We start from the raw sequence: 11,642 nt of genomic DNA, 5'->3' as shown, positions 1-11,642 counted from the left end.
TATAGATAGGGGTGCAGAAATGAAATGTGGAGGGTGGAGAGATAATGTGTAGATGTGGGTGCAGAGGTGACATATTGACAGAGGGTACAAAAGTGAGTTGTAGACGTGGGTCACGTGTTAGGCTAAACTATGGTATATGAGGGAGAGAAAGGGGGCTTGACCTGTGGGGGGGGGGCTGTGGACAGGGGGGAGGGTGATCTGTGGATAGGGGGGAGAGCGTGAGCTGTAAATGGGGACCGGAGGAGAGGGTGAGCTGTAGACGGGGAGAGGGCGAGCTGTGGACAGGGAAGGTGAGCTATGGATGGGGGGGAGAGAAGGTGAGCTATGGATGGGGAGGAAAGAAGGTGACCTGTGGGCAGGAGGGAGAGGGTGACTTGTGGATGGGGAAAGCAGGTGACCTGTAAAGGGGGAGGAGAGAAGGTGGCCTGTGGGCAGGGGGGAGAGGGTGATTGTGGACAGGGAGAGAAGGTGACCTGTCAACGAGGGTAAAGAAGTGTCACGTACCTGATGGGAAACTGAATTGACGAGGTCGGCCTCACTTGTGTCACTAGTCCTGACCCCGCTGAGGTTGGAACAAAGGGAGTCTAGGGACCAGGGGGATAAGAGTGCCAGTGGTTTGCTTGTGGCTCTTGCGGATGATGGCCTTGGTAGGCAGGGTATCAGTTGCTTAGAGTACTGCAGCGATTGCCCGGGCAGATTCGGTGGATTGCCAGATGCATGGCAGAGCCAGGTATGCAGCCAGGAGACAGGACTGGAGCAGAGTTGTAGGAGCCCAGGCAGGTTTGGCAGATTGCCAGATGCACGGCGGAGCCAGGTATGCAGCCAGAAGACAGGACTGGAACGGAGTTACAGGATAGCAAGGGTCATAACAGTCGGGCAGCGTGGTACCGAATCAGAGGGAGAAGCCAAAGTCAGGATCAGAGCCAAAGTCAGGAACGGGACAGGAGAGTACTCAGAGTCAGGAACAAGCCGGGTCAGCAACAAGAAACACGTATTGAAACAGGCAGGACACAGGGGGGAAGCTGAAGACCAGTCAGCACTGAATCAGCACCGAGGTGCTCTTTAAATAGCCCGCCCAGCTCCGACAGGCGTGCCTGGGTCCTAGTGCCTGGCCGGGGCCGTCATTGGTGACAGGAGTGCCTGGGTCCTAGAGCCCGCCTTCCTGTATGCCTTGTCAGGATCCTGCACATGCGCAGATTCATGCGCTGCAGCAATCTTTTTGTTCCCTGACAAGAAGGTGGCCTGTGGATGGGGGAGAGGAGGTGACCTGTGAACAGAGGGAGAGAAAGTGAACTGTATATGGGGGAGAGAAATTGACATGTGAACAGGGGGAGAGAAGGTGACCTGTGGAAGGGGGGGAGGGAGGGTGAGCTGTGGATGGGGGGAGAGGGTGACCTGTAGATGGGGGAGAGAAAGTGAGCTGTGGGAGGAGAAGGGTGACTTGTGGATGGGGAAGAGGCTGAGCTGTTGATTGGGGGAGAGAAGGTGAGCTGTGTATGGGGAGGGATGATGAGCTGTGAATGGGGAGATAGAGAGGGTGACTTGTGGACATGGGGGAAGAGGGTGCCCTGTGGATGTGGGGGAAGATGGTGCCCTGTGGATGGGGGGGGGGGTATAGGGTGCCCTGTGGATGGGGGGAAGGTGAGTTGCAGATGGGGGAGGGAGACAAGGCAAGTTGCGGATGGTGGGTAAGTTGAGCTGTGGGTGGGGGAGAAGAAGGTGAGCTTTGAATGGGAGAAGAGAATGTGAGCTGTGGATGGGGATGATGATTTTCTTCTGCACACTATGTAAGTCACACTCCTCAGCACTGCACAATATGCATTCCTGTGTTATGCACTCCTGAGTCCAGCACTCTGTGTTACACTTCCCTGAACCTTGCATTGTGTGCGAAACTTCATTCTGAGCCTTGACCACACCAATTATTTGGCATCATTTTACTTTTCTTCCCCGAGGAATGATGGGATTGGAGGTGGGGCTGGGGGGGCGGGGAGTTGACTGGAGGGGGTGGGTTCCTGCACCTATTCTCTGAGAAAAAAAGCTCTGCTCATACTGATATACAGTCCAAAAGATCCTTCAGTCAGGGAGTGTGTTAGGATTAGCCCTTAGGTGAAGGGAAAGTGTTAAAGGTATCTCTGATGAGTCAAAATAAAAAAATAGACCTGTTCAAAGCAAAGTCATCTGTATAGTACCTGTCCAGTAATCTTTGTTCCCCTAATGCTATAGGAATATAAGTATATATTTCTTATAATTTTGCATGTATAGATTAGCAAGAGTCAGTGTTACTCTGAGCCCATAACCAAATGTATAATATAGACAAAAGGAACACCATATACTGGCCAGCTGTGTAAGTAGTTCATGGTGATAGTAGGTGCAGACTAGAATGACATAGGCCCTACTTTATCTGTAAGCCAGATATCCATTGCCACAAGCAAATTACTATTTTGATATCAGAGATTAACTTCTTAATGGCCACTTATTCATCTGTGCACGTCATTAGATGTTGTATATATGTATCTATACCATGTATTCTGGGTTCTAGGAAAATGCCTATAGTGAGCAACCTTAAAAATGTAAACTCTACATTGAATGGCATGCTCAAAGCTGGTTTCCACTTCATATACTGTATGTTGTGAACCTTGACTATTTGGAACTCCTTGAAAGAATGGTAATGTGCCTTCCCTTATTCATCCTACCACATACGGTATATGCAATTCTATTCATCAGTTTGCTACTTTTCTTGTAAAATTCAAAGTACATTAGCAAATAAACCAAATATCCTAGTCCATGCTTTAAGTGTAGTCTATTAAGATAATTATGCTGCTGCTGCTAGTTTACATAAAAACACAGCTTTTGTTTCCTTATGTTTATTAACAAAATGAATTGTTTACTATAAGTAGATATATACAGTACCTTTGTAATGTGATCAACTCACAAAAGGATGACATTTGAGAAGTCAAAAGTATTTTCTCTTATTTTAAGAAAATACCATATATAAATTACTTTAGACTTTCACACTGTGAATGAAATGTATGAGATAAATATAATATAATCTCAGTGGATTTTAGTAAATTTATTTACTTCTCTTCCTGGCATAGTTTAGTGCATAGACACTGCAGAACATTATCATATACATCTTTTTCCAGAATGAATTAGTATCATGCAGTAACATTAATCATACATCATTCACTTCCTTTTTTAGAGGTCATATTTAAAAAGATAAGAAGATAATTTGATATTCACTAAAAATTCACTGCAGAGCAATCTTCCTGACATAGACGTTTGAATCCTTTTGGTGCCACTGATGTAAGGTATATGGAGGAATAGAACCCCCTCTAGCTAGCCAGGTCAGTATAACTTACATCAGCTGCATTTACTTTTCTGCTATAAGCTCATGCTAGCCTCAGTGACCATGAACTTATAACATAACTGGCCCCCAAACACTTCTGGATAAAGAACAGCTGCAACCATTGTTAAAAAATGTGACCAGCCCTCACTATTGTCCTTACTGCTGCTCTTGTTCTCAATGCTCCCTCTGTTTCTGCAGCTCATGTGCCAGCTTCTGTCCCCTGATGTATATGTCCTCTGATCCCCCTGCAAGATTTCCCCCACTTCCCTGATCCCCCACTAACTCCCACTTCTCCCGAAAGCACTTTCAGCTTCTCCTCCACTTCCTCCCTCTTAGCAGTCAGCTTTTTTTTCATGAAAGAGAAAAAGAAGCAGCGACTTTAAATGTAGACTTTTATCAATTTTAATGGTGAATAAAATAGGCAACTCACATGGCATAATAGAATAGCAGGCTCATCATAATATTTTCGGTGATGACCCTTTTATTATGCGCCTGTTATTTTACTATGCCACGTTATTTACCATCAAAATCAATAAAAGTCTACTCTTAGAGCCTCTGCTTTTTTTTTTTCTTTCATTACATGTTTCTTATACACAGCCTGCCCTCAGTGGATGAAGGTTACCCCATAACAAGCATCCTACTGGACTTAACCTATACATCCCCTATATTTAGCCGTATCAACTTTGGACTGTTTGAGTTTATACCAGTGTCCATTCACCTAATTTTATCCTCTGTCAGCCAGCACATAGGAGAATCAGATTTCTGGATAGCGAGTGGGTGTAAGTAAAAATGTTCTCATGTTTACCAACACCTTTCTTTCCAGACTGAACAGTAAGTGATTTGTACTAACCAGCCCTTTGTTAATTCATAATTAACCTCCTTGGCGGTATGATTCTTTCCGATTTTTTGTGCTGAAAGCGGTACCATTTTTTTGCATGGAAATATGTAGTTTTTTATTGTAGGCTGTAATTTTTAGGAATAACTCACTGAAATCTGTCCGAACAAGAGTCTATTAAGCATTCCGGATATGATAAAATTTGAAACACAAAATTATAAATTATAATTTAATAAATAATCATAAAAAATAATAATATAATAATAATAAATTTAATTCAATAATATAATCAAACCAAAAACACTGAAATTTGAAATACAGAGGCAAATTCGCACATCGCTGAGCAAAGTTGCAAAATCGTTTTCAGTGTCTGATGATGAATTTCTCCACGAATAATTATCACTCAATTCTGCAAGTGGTTCTGATTTACTATCGCTGTTCTAAAACCGCTTTTGACATAAAGGGACGCTTTTTGGACGCCATGGACTTTTCTAAGTTTCCAGGCAGAAAGAACATTCAAAATGCAGGCAGGGCACAGGACAAAGCAGTAGGGACAAAATATATGTGAAATGCATTGAAACAGCAATGACAGCAAAAATGAAATTTTTAAAAATTTCAAATTTCCCGCCGGTTCCGGCGCCCGTACGTCCCGATGTCACAGGGACCGGAACACAGAAGCCGGATGCTGGCATTGGCCGGAGGAGATGGCCGGGGACGCTGCAAGGGACACATCACGGGAGCGAATGACAAGGTAAGTGCTGCAGGGACTCCCAGAGCAACGCCGCATGGTAAGCCCAAGTGTAGCTCGGGGTTACCGCTCTTGGTATAGAAATTTTACCCCGAGCTACAATCGGGATTACCGCTAAGGAGGTTAAAACATAGTAAACCATGTCTACTATGTGTTTGTGAATGAACAGGAAGCCTCTGTGCAGAGTACTTCCTGTTCTATCAATCAGTGCAGTTGTGACTGCAGAGGGGGATATTAGGAACTTCTGTGTAAATCTCTTTCTCTGTCTCAAACATAAAACATCGGGGGTCTGATTAAACATTCTCTATTATGTATCATTTAAACATTGTTTACTATATATTAAGTTTGTGAATGAACATGAAACCTCTGTGCAGAGTACTTCCTGTTCTTTCAGTCAGTGTAGCTGTGACTGCAGAGGAGGATATGAGGGACTTTTTTGTCAATCTCTTTCATTATCTCAAAAGTAAAACAACAGGGGTCTGTTTAGACCTCTAATATTTCACTAAAACCCCACCAAAGGGGCTGTGAAGTAAAAAAAACTGTAGATAAATATTATTTAAAAAAAATAAAATTTTTCCTTTACACACAGAGCTTATTTCCACAAATCAATTACAGGATGAGAGACACCATGGATATATGTTACAGTACTTTCACATTTTGGGCACAAACTTGGCACTTCCTACATTTCTATATGCACGTAATCACTCAAAGGTGAAGGTACATGCTTGTGATTCCTGGGCAGAGATACATCCACAGAAAGGCCTTTAGAGTTACCATTCCTGTGGTAGTGTTAAAGTGTTACTAAACCCACAACAGTAAAATCAGTCTGTATATGCAGTAAAGCATGCTTGCTATACTCACTGTGTAACCTAAGGGGTTAATCCTCTGCATTGTGTAAAAATGCTGTTTGATCCTGACTTCTCTGATCCTCCCCTTTTTCCAGTGCCTACCTCGTATCTCCTGATAAGACATATCGTGTGTAGACACTGCACATGCTCAATTTGGTGTATATCGCTAGAGAGGTTTATTTTTTTCTTGGGAGAGTGCATGCGATTAGCACATGGCCAATCAGCACTGTCCAGACAGAGGTCAGGGATCTTGCATCCCCCTAGAGAAAACTCCTCATATAAGCTTTAATCAGTGCTCTGCTGAACACTGATAGAAGTCACAATACTGCTCTAACTGTTGATGAAAAAAGGTATTTAGCAGTTTACAGGTGAAACTCGAAAAATTTGAATATTGTGCAAAAGTTCATTTATTTCAGTAATGCAACTTAAAAGGTGAAACTAATATATGAGATAGACTCATTACATGCAAAGCAAGATAGTTCAAGCCGTGATTTGTCATAATTGTGATGATTATGGCTTACAGCTCATGAAAACCCCAAATCCACAATCTCAGAAAATTAGAATATTACATGCAATCAATAAAACAAGTATTGTACATAGAACAATATCAGACCTCTGAAAAGTATAAGCATGCATATGTACTCAGTACTTGGTTTGGGCCCCTTTTGCAGCAATTACTGCCTCAATGCGGCGTGGCATGGAATCTATCAGCCTGTGGCACTGCTGAGGTGTTATGGAAGACCAGGATGCTTCAATAGCGGCCTTCAGCTCTTCTACATTGTTCGGTCTCATGTCTCTCATCTTTCTCTTGGCAATGCCCCATAGATTCTCTATGGGGTTCAGGTCAGGCGAGTTTGCTGGCCAATCAAGCACAGTAATCCCCCGGTCATTAAACCTGGTTTTGGTGCATTTGGCAGTGTGGGCAGGTGCCAAGTCCTGCTGGAAAATGAAGTCAGAATCCCCATAAAGCTCGTCTGCGGAAGGAAGCATGAAGTGCTCCAAAATCTCCTGGTAGACGCCTGCGTTTTTTTCATTTACCCCAATCTTAACTTTGGGTTTATTGATAATTTAAATTATATAAAAATCTACAAACATTCAATAGCAATATTATTTCACTTAAAACTAGATTGTTTTGTATAGTAGAAAAACAGTAAAAATGCTTAATGGTCAGTTGAAAAGTTTGGTCAGTTGAAAAGTTTTAAGTGATACATCAGCAGACTCAAACATTGTACAGACTGGTTTTCTATTGATTATACATTTGTCTGTTTCTTTTTAAAAAATATAGTTTTATCAAGGGTGTCCTTTATGTCCATGCTACAATAAGTCATACCTCCATCTCTTAATATTAACTAAAATGAAACCAGTTTCTAGAACTAATTATTTATTTCCTGATAGAATGCACTCAAGAAAAAAACAGTTGTAAGAGTAGTAAAGAAGCATATACTATAACAAAGAATTAATAGCTAATGTTATAAAAGTGTTTGTGTTTCATAGGTTTCCTGTCTTTGGCTCTCTCTTAAAATCATTTGAGGTTTCTTTTAAATGTATGTATCTGGATCTAGGTCAGTTGTTACCTGTAAATGGCAAATACCTAGAAGAAATACCTAGAAGGTCATAATGCTCCATTTTTCTCTTTGGTACTGCACGCTGTAGGTTCATTGTACGTCTTAGTATATCATTTCTATGAGAAATTAAAATGAGAATTCCCATGGGTGATATTGACTCTGTGTGGAAAAGATGGTAAATTATACATTATCTATATTCATTATACAAGCATCAAGATAATGGTGAATCAAAATTCTTTAATTAATTGTCAATATTGTTGATTAAAAATAAATGAAAAACCGCAGGTAACTGACCAGAAATAAGATGCAAGTGATGAGGGTTTAGAAAAAAAATGAACACTTAATATATATTATGTGCACTTTTTTCATGACTTGCTCATGATTCTTCTCATTTAACAGCAAACAGTCAATTATTAAATGAATTGAAAATCAGTTGAAAATAATACATTATTTTTGAAAGAGAAAAGTAGAAAAGTACACTTTTTCTGAGACTAACAGCTATTTGTTACAGGAAGGATATATTGATTTTGCTCTAATAATTTATGAAAATAGTGCACCAATAAAGGGAGTTTACTACTTCCTTACTAGGTTAGTGATATCACAGGAGGATTCATGGCCCATAACCACCTGCAAAGTTAAAAGTGGAACCTTCACTTTATTCTGTGGAAGTCATCCAGAGATAGGGAGCCTAAATTTCAATTACTCACTCCTTTTTAAGCAACCCTTAGGTTTCCTACTGCCCCTAATCTGATCCCCAGTAACAAGCAGATCTTAAATTTGACTCTGCTTAAAACCTACTATGCCTGCAGGACACAGTGGACCTGATTTACTATTGCTGTCCTGAATTTGCCAGGACTGTGCTACCTTATGGCTGTCTAAATGGATATGCTATTGTATTTATGAAGCTCTAAATGTTGCTAATCTGACATAGCATCTCAGTGTAGGAAGAGATGCCAGATTCATGCCAGTTGTTTGAAGCGTGCCTGTGACTTATGAATATCCACCAGCTAGGTAGTGGTAGGCCACTCTTTTGTATGCAGTATGGTTACTTTTAAAGCAGATTATTAACAGTCATGTAATGAGCTAGGTATTTTTTTAATACAATTAACAGACCTGAATCTTACGAGAATGACAACACTGAAAGCCAGATGGAATAGTGACCCAGTGCATGCATGGCAGACAGACAGCAATCTTATGTTAGCTTTTAGTCATATGTAGTAGCAGTTGCATTTTTTTGCTACATCTGCTTATGTCCCTTCATTGTGAAAGTTTTACATTTTGTCATATGGATATTTGCTTGAGGTGATCACTTTAGGTTCACACTTCACATGTTGGCCAGAACTGTCCTGACAAATCACTAGAGGTTGCCATTACTGCATTCATTTTTTAACTCTTCAATGTTGGCTGTTATTCTGATGTTTTGGCAGCAATGTTGTTTATTTATTGATATTCCTGGAGTTAATATGGGCTGTCAGGGTACAGCTTTGGGCTTTGCATAAGGTTTGTTACTTTTCATTCCAAAAAAATCCAGAAAAGTGAAATTTTGCACCCATAACAGCCACACAATATGGGGTAGTTCAGTGTTGCCTCATACAATAAAATATGGATATATTGTCCAGATGTCTTCACATGCCTTACTTTTTCTGCAAATAATAATAAATCATAATAATAGTCATGTGATGTTTTCTGCTAAGTGCACCACCTTGTTTTACCCCCACATTAGTCATGACCTGCCTGCATTGTACATAGAAACTTAGTGGTTTGGTAATAACATCACGTGATCTAACATAATACTTGTACATGTTTAATGCTTTGGGTTTTTCTCCTTTTCTTTTTGTGGATAAGACTATCAGGAGTACTTCATGGCAGTGTATGGATAGGATATATCCTGACCACACTTGAGTGTTAACAACTATATATACAGTAAGTATATCTAAAGCCAGGTTTGCTTCCCATTTTGGATATAATGGTTAAACCACTGTGTTGTTTGAATTTTTCTAGGTTTTTGGCATTTTTGTTTCTTTAGGAAATGTTCCTCCACTTTCTCCCCTGTACACTTAATAGGAAGTGAAAAGATATATTTACACTGTGACAGAAATGCCTTCTTAGACAGTTGTCACCAGAGCAAGTGTCTCCAGGAATACTTCCTCTCTATTGCTGTTCTGGTAGCCAATTTAAATTTTGCATTTTATCATAACTTCAACTTCTGGAGACACTGGAGATCAAGACAAACAAAGCAATTCTAAACTCATTACTCTATCCAAAAAATTGCCTACTTTTACACCTGGTACATATGTCCACCCTCTCATAAGGCTCCATGTAGTTGTAAAATCAGTATATATCAAAACTAGCCACTAGAATCTGGCAGTATCAGTATCACCCACAGATGGAATGCCATAGTAAAACCTGAATCACATATCTGTCAGGGTATGGTAATTGTGATAATTGAGGTGCCAATCATTAACGTATAGCTGCCTTAGGACTATACATATCACCTTAAACACTGGCCAGGAGGCAGATAGAGATCTTCGTTATCTTGGTGGCTTGATCTTTTATCTATTTCCCCTGTTGTCACCCCCTGGAGTTTTTGGGGGGCTTTCACCCCCTGATGTAGTTGGTTGGTATCAGCACCTTTACTCACCTCTGATGCTCTCCTGTCCTGAAGGAAGTAATTTGACACCTCTGAAATGCATTGAGCCACTTTGACCCCACTGCATCATAAGCAATTCATATATAAAATGTACCATGAGAATCAACACTTTGAATATTTTGGATTCAAATAACTGTATCAGAATACTTAAATCTGTTTTTCTTGCTTAAAGAATGTGGTGAGGCCTGGTATCCCAGACCTGCATAAATGCTATCTTGCAGCTCACCTAAGAAATGTGGCATCTTGGTCTACTTTCCAACCATTTGATAATTGGATGGAACTAGAGAATCTAACAATTATAACAAAGTGGAAGCAATTGGGAACAACAACAACTCAGCCACAAAGTGGTAGGCCAAAATGACAGAGTGGGGTCAGTGCATGCTAAAGTGCACAGTGTGCAGAAGTCAACAACTGCTTGCAAAGTCAACAGCTAAAGACCTCTAAACTTTCTGTGGCCTTCATATTAGCACAACAACAGTGCATAGAGAGCTTCAGGGAATGGGTTTCTATGGCCCAGCAGCCGCATCCAAGCCTTACATCACCAAGTGCAATGCAAAGTGTCAGATGCAGTGGGGTAAAGCACACCACAATTGGACTCTAGAGCAGTGGAGACGTGTTCTCTGGAGTGACCAATCACGCTTCTCTGTCTGGCAATCCGATGGATGTGTCTGGGCTTGGTGATTGCCAGGAGAATGGTACTTGCCTGTGCATTGTGCAAATGTAAAGTTTAGTGGAGGGGGGATTATGGTTTGGGGTTGTTTTTCATGGGTTGTGCTTGGCCCCTTAGTTCCAGTGAAGGGAACGCTTAAGATGTCAGCATACTAAGACATTTTGGATGATTTCATGCTCCCAACTTTGTGGGAACACTTTGGGGATGGCCCCTTCCTATTCCAACATGACTGCTCACCAGTGCACAAAGCAAGGTCCATAAATACATGGATGAGCGAGTTTGAGGTGGAGGAACTTGGTTAGCCTGCATAGAGTCCTGACCTCAACCCAATAGAACACCTTTGGGATGAATTAGAGAGGAGAGTGTTAGCCAGGCCTTCTTGTCCAACATCTGTGCCTGACCTCACAAATGCATTTCTGGAAGAGTGGTCAAACATTCCCATAGACACACACCTAAACCCTGTGGACAGCCTTTAAAGATGAAGTTGTTATAGACTAAGATTGGACTAAGACTGGAATGCCATTAAAGTTCCTGTGCATGTAAAGGCAGGCCTAATTTGTTCCAATACTTTGGCAATACAGTGTATATTGCATATCAAGGATTTCAACAGCACGTTAACCTAGTCATAGATGGATTGAAATTTGGCCAGGTTAGCACGGGCTGAACAAATTTCGATCCATTTATGAGCAGACTAGTTGTACCGAAGTCAGGCTCTTGGTTGATTTCTGTAGAACCAGTCTATCTGTTTTTTTCCTCCTGATCAGTGTGGCAAGCTATGGCTGGAAACACTGGTCATTGTGTTCATTGATAATGCATGGCATGTCTTAGTTATGAATGCTGCATATAGCAGCATTTATTTTTCCAATATAATCCCTAAAGAATGGAGGAATTGGAGACATGGTGAGCTTTTTACATTGCATTCTCATATAAAACAAAGGGAGAAGGTAGGTGGGAGATAAGCAAATAATAACATCATTGTA

This window comes from Staurois parvus, unplaced genomic scaffold, assembly GCF_062004578.1.
Source record: "Staurois parvus isolate SC_StPar_1 unplaced genomic scaffold, SC_StPar_1.0 ptg000198l, whole genome shotgun sequence".
In the NCBI taxonomy this organism is placed as follows: domain Eukaryota; kingdom Metazoa; phylum Chordata; class Amphibia; order Anura; family Ranidae; genus Staurois; species Staurois parvus.
The sequence above is the reverse complement of the archived record's forward strand: the minus strand, read 5'-3'. Positions refer to the sequence as shown.